Genomic DNA, 11212 nt, shown 5'->3' on the forward strand with positions numbered 1-11212 from the left:
GTATGTTCCAGTTTGGAACCTCCTCGACTCCCACGCCTTTGACGGTAGAATTACCCTCTCCCATTCCTTTGGCTGCCCCGGAACGTTTCCAGGGAGACGCGAATAAAGTGCAAGTCTTTATGACACAAGTATTGCTGCATTTCTCATGTAAACCCAAAGCCTTCCCTACTAATCAGGCTAGAGTGGCCTTTATGATCTCATATTTAACAGGGGAAGCCGCTCAATGGGCGGTGCCTTATGTTCGTAGAGATGACCCCCTGTTGTATGACTGGGAGGAGTTCAGGAAGGAATTTGAAACTGTTTTTGATCGCCGAGCGGCCTCGTTTACGGCCGATAGAGAGCTAGTAGAATTAAGGCAAGGTAGCAAGGACATAGTGACTTACGTGAATGCCTTTCAGAGGCTGGTGGCTGAAACTCAGTGGCCTGAAGAAAAGAAAGGTGCCCTATTCTATCAAGGGTTAAAAGACGACCTGAAGGACGTGATAGCCCAAATAGACCCCCAACCTTCTACGTGCATAGACCTAATCAATCTGGTATTGAGATTAGATTATCGTATGGGAGAACGTCGAGGGGATAGAAAAAAGGTGGAAAGACAACCCATGCGCTTTGACCGAAATAGGGGCTTAGGCGGGGGGTCGGGAACTTCCACTGAACCTATGGATATAGGGGCCATCAGGGCGCCGCTTACACCAGCAGAGAGAGATAACAGACGTAAAGCAGGTCTCTGCATGTATTCTGGAAAGAAAGGCCACTTCGTCAGAGAATGCTTAGCTAAGCCAAAAACAGGGTTCGGGGTGACAAAATTATTAGGAAGCAAGACTGAGGAACCCCAGGGAAACTAATTCACTCAGGGAAAGCAGAAGGGCATTCTTTGAGTGGAATTCGTGTCCCTTCATTATCAAAACCAAATGACTACTCCACCCAACATTTCTTTCTTTCGGTGAACCTTATGACGCCCACGGGATGGCAAACTATAGACGCAATGATTGATTCAGGAGCCACAGGGCTGTTCATGGACATAGGTGTGGTCCAAGGCCTAGGCCTGGTGTTGTTGGCAAAAGACCACCCCGAGGAGGTTCTGGCGGTTGACGGAAAGAAATTAAGTACTGGGCCCATGGAGTATCACACTACCCCTTTGGTAATGCAGTGCGAAGAAGACCATACCGAGACGGTGATGTTCAACATACTTCAGGCTCCTCAATATGGCGTAATACTAGGGCTTCCCTGGTTAAGACTGCATAACCCTGATATTGATTGGAAGGAGGGCCGGGTGAGGTTTAGTGGGTCCTGGTGTGAAACTCATTGTAAGGGCAAAGGTCAGAAAACCAAGGTTAACTTGCACTCCTCTTATAGTTTAGCGACGGCAGCCGAAACGGATGTCCAGCTTCCCTCCTGGTATTCAGAATATCAGGATGTTTTTTGTGAAAAGCTGGCAGACGTGTTACCACCTCATTGTCATTATGACTGCCGCATAGACTTGGTGCCGGGGGCCTTGATACCATGTGGGCGTTTGTACGCATTAACGGAGGCAGAAAACACACATCTGAGGGAGTACCTAGATAAATACCTTGAGAATGGGTTTATACGTCCCTCACGATCCCCTGCGGCCTCTCCTCTGTTTTTTATTCCGAAAGCCAACGGCGAAAAGAGAGCATGCATTGACTATCGAGCTTTAAACGATATCACGATAAAAAAGCAGATACCCCTTGCCGTTGATACCGGTTTTATTAGAACAGGTAAAAACCGCAGTGATATACACTCGACTGGATTTAAAGGGGGCTTATCACCTGGTAAGGGTACGCGAAGGGGACGAGTGGAAAACTGCCTTTCGCACCCGCTATGGCCTGTACGAATACACAGTGATGCCCTTCGGCCTGTGCAACGCTCCCGCGGCTTTTCAATACTTCGTGAACGAAGTGTTGCGGGAGTTCTTGGACAGGTTCGTTGTGGCATACATAGATGACATCCTCATCTACTCATCCTCGGTTGAGGAGCATCGAACACATGTCTGTCAAGTATTTGAGGCATTGAGAAGAAACAACTTATATTGTAAGCTCAGCAAATGTGAGTTCCACGTGGATAAGGTGGAATTTCTAGGGGTAATGCTGACGCCCACCGGGCAAGAGATGTCCGATAGAAAGATACTGGCAGTGAAAGACTGGCCCCAACCTACCAACGTGAGGGATGTCCAATGTTTCCTTGGATTTGCAAACTTTTATCGCAGATTTATCAACAGGTTTTCTACCATAGTGGCTCCCATCACCATGCTGTTGCGAAAGAACGTATCATTTTGTTGGTCTACTGAAGCAGAACAGTCCTTTCAAAGCTTAAAGGAGGCCTTTGTCACCGCTCTTGTATTGGCTCACCCTGATCCCGAGCGACCCTACATAGTAGAAGCGGACGCCTCAGACGTGGCCATAGGAGCTATTCTTTCCCAAAGGCATAGGGTCACCGGTCAACTACATCCAGTGGCCTACCTGTCCAGGAAACTGAACCCTGCTGAGACACGGTATACTATAGAAGAAAAAGGAACTCCTGGCCATCAAAGAAGCCTTCATGGATTGGAGGCACTGGTTATTAGGAGCCAAACATGTGGTCACAGTATATACCGACCATCGCAACTTGCAGTTTATGCGATCCACACGCATGTTGTCTCCTCGACAGTTGCGATGGATGTTGTTCTTTTCTGAATTTCAATTCATAGTTACCTATCGACCAGGGACGGAAAACAGAAAGGCAGATGCCTTGTCACGACAGGAAACCCCCACAGAACCTACCACAGAATCCCAGCAGGCGATTCTGGATCCGCAGAAGGTCATATGAGTAATGCATACTGATGCCTTCCTCCAAAAGGTAATCTTAGGAGTAAAAACCAGTTACTGGAAAAGATGGTTAAAAGAACACCCGCAATGGAAATTACACCAGGGTATTCCAATGAAAGATAAGCAATTGCTTGTGCCAACACAGTCCTTGCGTAAGGAGGTATGGCCCATGTGTCACTATACGCCCAGTGCTGGCCACAATGGCGTAAAGAAAACACTCGACAGAATCTCACGCCAATTCTGGTGGCCCACCGTAGTGAAAGACACCACTGACATGGTACGGAGCTGCGAAACGTGTGCTAAGGCAAAAACGGATCACGGAAAGACCCAAGGGCTCCTGCAACCTCTGCCCACTCCCTTGAAACCGTGGGAGACCATATCTATAGACTTCATAGTGGGTCTTCCAAAGGACCAAGGCTGTACCTCCATAGTGGTAGTGGTAGACAGCCTCACAAGGATGGGACACTTTATTGCATGTGCCAAGAAACCTACTGCTGGGCAACTAGCCAAACTACTTTTGGTCCACGTAATAAGATTACATGGACTGCCTGTAAATATTGTGTCAGACAGAGGCCCTCAATTTACAGCCAAGTTCTGGAAGGAGTGGTGTAGGGCGTTACATATGAAGTCGTCCAAATCCACTAGCTTTCACCCCCAATCCGATGGACAAACAGAGCGCCTAAACCAAAGTCTAAAACAATATCTGAGATGTTATGTCGAAGACAATTCGAATTCCTGGGTGGAATGGCTCTGCTTGGCCGAAGTGGCCTACAACAGTGCCAAGCATCAATCCACACAATACTCACCTTATTACAGCAACTATGGCATTCATCCCCGCTTCACTTCCTTGATTCAACCCACTGTGGTTCCCGATGTACCTGAAGTCGGTACCAGAACCAAACTTATCCAGAGTATCCTGCAGAACACTTACAAAAACTTGAAAAAAGTCAAAATAACCTACAAAACAATGGCAGATAAACACCGGAAGCCAAATCCTCCATATAAGAAGGGCGATGTAGTATGGTTATCCACCAAAAACATCAGATTCCGGAAACATAGCGTTTTCCACCCCAAGTACATCGGGCCATACAAAATAAAGAGAGTTGTTTCCCCCCGGGCTATGATGTTAGCTCTTCCAAAAACGCTAAAAATCCACCCGGTGTTTCACGTCTCGCTTCTGAAACCATCTTACACCCCAGTAAAAAAGAATCCTTCTCCTGTCTGGATAGACAACGAACCTGAATACGAAAGCCGGGCCATCCTCGATTCCAAGATGCGGGGATCCAAACTTTGGTACCTAGTGTCCTGGAAAGGGTATGGAATGGAAAATGATTCGTGGGAACCAGCCACGGGAGTACATGCTCCCAGATGTGTAAAAGCTTTCCATTCCCAACATCCCCACAAACCCGGCACGTGGCAGCGGTCTCGGGGAGAGGGATGTGCTGTCATGGCTGCACCCCGGACCGCTGCCCCCGTCAGGATACTCGGGGACGAAGCAGCCCATTGGAACCGGGCCACGGTAACGTTCCGCAAAATGCGTGGCATATGGGGGACTACCGAAGGTGCCGCTACAACTGCAGCTCCCAGCGGCCTATGTGACAGAGACGCGCGCGCACAGGAAGTGACGCGGCGCGAAGTCCGAGAGCCTTGAAATCTGCAGCTGAGGATGAGAAGCTCGCAGATTATCCTGGAGCTGACCTCGGCGCGCGAAGAATCTGGAGTGGTGTTTCCCGGGTGCGGTAAGGGTGTCAGTGACACCGCCAAGAGTCCTTTTTGTTCTGACACACTCGTGAATTCTTCACTTCCGATACAACTTGCGAAGTAAATGCTTTTGAACTTTGAAAGGATCCAATTACCCTGCTAAAAGTGCGGTGCATGAAGCGCACGGAAAACGATACAACTTGCGAAGTACCTGCCCTTTGAACTTTGAAAGGATCTATTTAAACTGCTAAAGTGCAGTGCGTGAAGCGCACTGAAAAACAATTGCGTTACAGGTGGTATGAGAACAATACCACGCTGTGGATTTAAATATTCAGATACTCAAAACATTTTATGCCTTGCCATGTGCTAACCGTCATCACTAACTGTTATACAGCTGCATTATCCAAGTACAATTGATAAGAGTTTGTGTGTGTGTTTTATCTCATAGCTGGGTGATTATAGAGTGGCCGCTAGGCTGCAGCATAAGACCTTCTTTCCCAGTGATGCCAACAAACACACCATTTATGGTTGGTACATGTGATAACTCCTAAGACAGATGTTGGGGGGGATAATTCGAATACAGAGGGCACTGGGGTTTTATGCCTTGTTTCTTTATCAACAGTCCAGCCACATGAGTGCTTGTACCAAATTACGGCAACCCTGCGTTAACATCAACTAGCTGTCCTTGATGAGGCTGTGACTCACACATTATTCATCCGGTTGCTGGCAAAGCTAGAATTGGTTCTTTTCCTTTACAGGTAGAACAGTTGTTTGAGGTAGAAAAACTGGTGGGACTAGTGGTTAATGTGTATGGCCTAGTGTTATCAAATCGTGTGCTTCTTTTACAGATCTCCCTCCCCGCTGTTCCCTTCCTTTCCTTCCCCCCGATTGACCCCCTTAAACTTCCGTGCCGTTACGGCAATTCGGAATTAGGGTTGTCAATAGGGGGGCCCCTATTGAGCAACGAACCGATCCTGAGAGGCCTTCGTGGGACCTGACACAGAGACAGATAGAGGCGGAGACAGATTGAGGCGGAGACAGATTGAGGCGGAGACAGATAGAGACGGAGACAGATAGAGGCAGAGACAGATAGAGGTGGAGACAGATAAAGACGGAGACAGATAGAGACAGAGACAGATAGAGACAGAGACAGATAGAGACAGAGACCGATAGAGACAGAGACCGATAGAGACAGATAGAGCCAGAGACAGACAAATACAGACAGAGACAGATATAGACAGAGACAGAGACAGATAGAGACAGAGATAGATGGAGACATAGACAGAGATAGATGGAGACAGAGACAGAGATAGATGGAGACAGAGTCAGAGACAGAGATAGATGGAGACAGAGTCAGAGACAGAGATAGATGGAGACAGAGACAGACAGAGCCAGAGACAGACAGACAGAGACAGACACAGACAGAGAGAGACAGGGGCATACAGAGACAGGGACAGACAGAGACAGACAAATACAGATAGAGACAGATAGAAACAGAGACAGATGGGGACAGAGATAGAGACAGTGATAGACAGACACATAGACAGACAGATACAGATACTGAGACAGAAAGAGAGAGAGACAGAGAGAGACAGAGACAGAGAGAGATAGAGATAGATAGACATAGATAGATAGATAGATAGATAGATAGATAGATAGATAGATAGATAGATAGATAGATAGATAGATAGATAGATAGATAGATAGATGTGTGTATGCCGGGTCTGGTGACTCAATGGACGAATGCGTCCGCTGTAGGGGCATGTGTTCAACCTCATAGTCACGGGTTATTATTATTTTTTTGCTCTAGCACTGCCCTCCTCTCCTACTGACCCCACCCTCACCGGTGTGGCCCACGGCCACAAACCACCCCCGAGAGAAAGTTTGTAAGTACTCATGCTTTAGGGGCAATCTAATATGGATTGCACCAGGGGCCCCACATGTAATACAGAATACCTTGGTAGATCCGGAGGATCGACACAAGATTCTAGAGGGCACTTTGGATGGCCAATTCTTGGTACATGCATTTGTTTATGCATCTAAAGTTCCTCGGGTGACATTTCTGGAAGGTTTAGGCCCTGTCTTCCAATGATATTCCATGTCAACACAACTTTGAGGAGGGAATTGAATATGGCATATGGTTGTGAGAATAGTAGATCCTATCCCCACTGTTATGATCCCAGAGTAGTGTAACTAAGTTCTCTGGCTGGCTACCACTAGGGCAGTTCCTCGATTCTTGGAGAGAACTCCATCCAAATGATAGAGAGCTTTTGTTTTACTCTCTTGGGACGAGTAATGTCAGACCACAACCCGCTTTTATTATCACTGATGTGGACCAGGCTTCGCCCCTGGATCCCCACTAGGAGGTTATCGGTGGAGGCACTATGGGGCAGATTTACAATAACTGGCGCATCCCTGCATATCAGCAGGGATGCGCCAGTTATTTTGCGTCACGTCAGACACCTCTTGCGCCACCATGGATGCGCCGCATTTACAATGTGGCGCACCATGGGGCAAGAATAGAGAGATGCGTGACGCATCTGCTGCCGTAAAGGTGACGCATTGCTGGAGTCGCGTCACAAGTGCGACGCAGCTTCAGCAAGGTTCGGGTGCCCCTATGCCTAACATGCTGCGTCAATCCTTACGCCTTCTTCAAGCAGGTGAAGGGTTTTGACGCAGCCTGGCCGTAAAAGTGACTGAGGGAAATCTTGTAGATTTCACTCAGCCACTTTTAGGAGGCGTTCCTGCACCGGAACGCCCCCCCTGCGCCGAAATGCCCACATGAGGCGCAGAGCTTTACAACATGACGCATCTCCGTAGATGCGTCACGTTGTAAATACCCCACAGCATGGCGCTGGCTTTGCGCCGCCGCTGCGTCACAAAAGTGACGCAACGGCGGCGCAAATGTGGCGTACGGGGCTTGTAAATCTGCCCCAACGTGACACATTCTTCTGCACAAAAGTGGTGGAACAACTAGATAAATACTTAACAGAAAATGCTGGCTCCACACAACTGCAGGGGACCGAGTCAGACACATTTAAGGTGGTGATCCGGAGACAAAGCATGCAAACTTCATTTAAGATTAAAAAGGTGTTGTGGAAGGAGATTCAAGCCCTCAAAACTAAAACGTGGACTGCGAGAGATTGGCCATTACAGACCTCACTGTCCTTACTTTAGAAGAACGGAAAGGGTATGAGGAGCAGCTGTCCCAATTGTGTCAAATAAGCTGTCAGGTATCTGTTGCAAAGCAACCTGATAAGGGAGACAGAGCGGGAACAGCTCTTGACCTGGGTACGCTTGATTTATTTTGCCGCATTTATAGGTCTTGCCTGTGCGAGCACGTGCGCTGGTAGCTGGTCTCTCGCTTGTGAGAGAGATTCTTTTGAATACGGGGCTTGGAGCCCGACCATTGCTTACCATTTGTGGGTTTCATTGTCATTTTGATATATTGCCTTCTAATTGGGCCGTGTGAGCCGTCTTCCTCTTCTTTATGCAGTGGCGCACTGACCAAGTACTAATACCTTCAAATGTATTAAGGTCCTTCTGCTGCTGGCGCGGTGACGAAGCTACTCATGTAATGTTTCTTTCTTCTGCATGTTCTTCTATTCCCTCTCACCAGTCTCCCCGCCCCGGTTTCTTCTTCCCCTCCCACCTGCCTGCCCATCAATGTTTCATTTCCCCCACCCGCCCCAGCCCTGCTTCTTCCATCACCCATCCGCTCTGTCTCACCCCCCACCACCCTTCCCTCTTTCTTCTCCACAGACAGAAGAAAAAAAAAAATAACTCAGCCAGTGCTGGTCACGCCATATCGATTTTTTTTTATTGTCCTGCTCTCTACCTCCACCTGTCATCTCGTTCACCACTACCACCCCATTGCCAAAGCCAATAGCTCGCACATAAGAAAGACCTATTGGCTTTGCCAATGCTGGTTCCGGGGGAAATTCGTCTGGGGAAATTTGCAAAGTCTAGTAATTGGTGCACAATTCAGAATTCCAATCCTTGAACGAACTTCCATTTCCTCTTGCAATGGAATGAAAAACACAACATGCAATAAGGACCTAATTAATGTTTGTAGGGTGATAGAAGGCAGGGACAGGTTAGGTTAACAGGGGTTTGCCTAGCTGTGCATTGCAGTTATTACGGCCTTGAGGTGCTGTAATGTTTGAGTATACTATACGGTATTGTAGTTGTCTTTTATAGTGCTTCATACTCCTGACGAGGTGCTGACGCGTACTTGAGGGTGGATATCATGCTAGGTCATGGAGGTGCTGTGGACGGAGGGGCAGATTTACAAGAAACTGTTGCATTTGTAGAGAAACGTCAGTTTCCCTGCGCCACTCTGCGATACCCTTGCTCCACCATGGATGTGCCGGCGTACCATGGCGCAAGGATTGACAGATGCATCTGAAATTCTGACGAATCTGTTGGCACAAAAGTCACGCATTGCTGGAGTCGGGTCGCAAGCACGACGCAATTCCAGCAATGCATGTTGAAGCCAATTCTCACTACACTGCCTCACCCCTTATGCCTGCTTCAAGCAGGCGTAAGGTTTTGACGCAGTGGCGTCCTAGAAGTGGCGCAGTGAAATCTTGTAGATTTTACTGCATCACTTTAAGAGGCTTTCCTGCGTGGGAATGCCCTGCCTGCAAACATTATACCTGACGCAGGTATAATGTGACGCAGAGCTTTACAACGTGACGCATCTCCCGAGATGAATCACTTTGTAAATTGGCCTCATTTTTTACGCCGCCGCTGTGTCACCAAAGTAACACAACGGTGGTGCAAAAGTGTCACAAAGGGCTTGTAAATCTGCCCCGGAGTGTTTTGTCCGGCATCCTCTCTGGTAGGTGTTTTGATGCTGTGCATGAGGATCACATCCTGTTTTGACACTGAGCTTATGTGTGAGTTTGTAGTAAAATGGAGTGTCGGATAGGTCGCTAAGCATTAGGTTCTAATATATGAATGACTATAAGGGTGAGTGCGTTGTGATCTATGTTTGAAGTCTTTGGGGTGTGTTTCTGTGTATTACTGAAAACTCTCTAATCTGTGTTCTAAATAAGCGTATAGCGGAGTTTACTCCTGCCATTACCTACCGGAGAGAGGGTGGGTGGGTCATTCATTATAGCCATTGATGAGACCTGAGGACATATAGCATTTTTTTCATTTATTTGTGTTTCATTAGTGCCTGGGTTCATGACTGCGTTCGAGGCACTAACAAAAACAAAACAAGCATTGGCATAGCCAATAGGTCTCGCTTCTGGGACCTTATAAGTATTTAGTTATGCAGCAAAATAAGCTTGGTGCAACAACATCAACCGTTGCATGGCTAAACACTTATAAGGTCCCCAAGGCGAGACCTATTGGCTATGCAAATGCTTGTTTCCGACTGCCGTGACAGCAGGCACATCGATGTGGGCGTGCTCACACTGCTCCCTAGTGGAGAAGTTACGGCATGACGTCATGCCCTGCTTTAAAGAGAATAATTTTCTCTCTGGATTTTCCTTCTCTTGTTGAAACTCAGCAGCCGCAACATCGTCGTGGTGTCACCAGGGCTTTAAGTGGAAGCTTTTTTAGGTCTCGCCTGACTCAGCACATGCGCTGATCTGGCCGAGACATTTTGTATACGGCTTTTCAAAGTGCTGCCTGTGGCCTAAAGCTTGCGTGCACATGAGCGTGCACGCGCGCAGCGCCATGTGTCTTTCCTCCGCCGCGCTCAAAGCGCGCAATCGCAATCGTGATCACTTTCACTTTCACGGCCGCGTCACTTTCGCGGCCGCGTGGCCAATGCTTATTTAGTTTAATGCTTTTGATATTCGCGGCCGCGTCACTTTCGCAGCCGCGTGGCCAATGCTTGTTTTGCTTGCAATGTGTACATCTCTGGGAGTCGTCAGCTAACAGTCTTTCTTCATATATTTGCTTTGGCATTAGAGGAAAGACGAAAGACATAGTATGTTTGATTTCTTGCTCTTGGTAAATGTATAATCTCCGTGCCAGAGCCTGATGTATTTTGAAAGTTCTTACAATGGTTCATAAGGAGATAGAAAAGGCCAAGAGGTTATGCCATGGAATTAAAAAAATAGTTACATAGGTTATGTTATTTCAAGTGTCAAACAGTGAGTCTATACAAGACAAAAAAGTAGTTGAAGAATGCCACTGTTTTATTGCATTTACGTTTTTCTCTCCAGAAGATACAATTTATAGTGCAGTAAACTATTTCCATGCTCATGCCATTTATTGGAGTGCATTATGCTTCTTCCGCTTCCTGTCACGCAGTCAGGCACAATCTCTGAGATCTGGGAGGACTGTTCACTTCTCGTTGTTTTCTTTTGCAGCTTCAATCCGTTTAGTTATGGTATGCCGAGTTGAGGAGATTAACGCCACACAGTACAAAAAAGGGAGAAGGGGGCGAGGGGGCACACAAAAGGGAAACGAGTTTGACAGTTTACGTAGCTGTTGCTGAGGGCAAACCCCCCTCCCCCACTACTACGTAGTTACTTGAACCCAGTGCTTTAAATGGGGGAAAAACAGTGCAGGTTCTCATTTAAATGTGGCGAGTGGGCGGGGCTTGGGGGCGGGGCTTAGAAGTCATGTCGATACTTCTCGACTTCTATATTACTTGCAGCACATACCAAAACACATGAGAAATGTCTTGAACTAAACAAAGAAGGTTTGTTTACTCATTACACAAG

This window comes from Triturus cristatus, chromosome 12, assembly GCF_964204655.1.
Source record: "Triturus cristatus chromosome 12, aTriCri1.1, whole genome shotgun sequence".
NCBI classification, from domain to species: domain Eukaryota; kingdom Metazoa; phylum Chordata; class Amphibia; order Caudata; family Salamandridae; genus Triturus; species Triturus cristatus.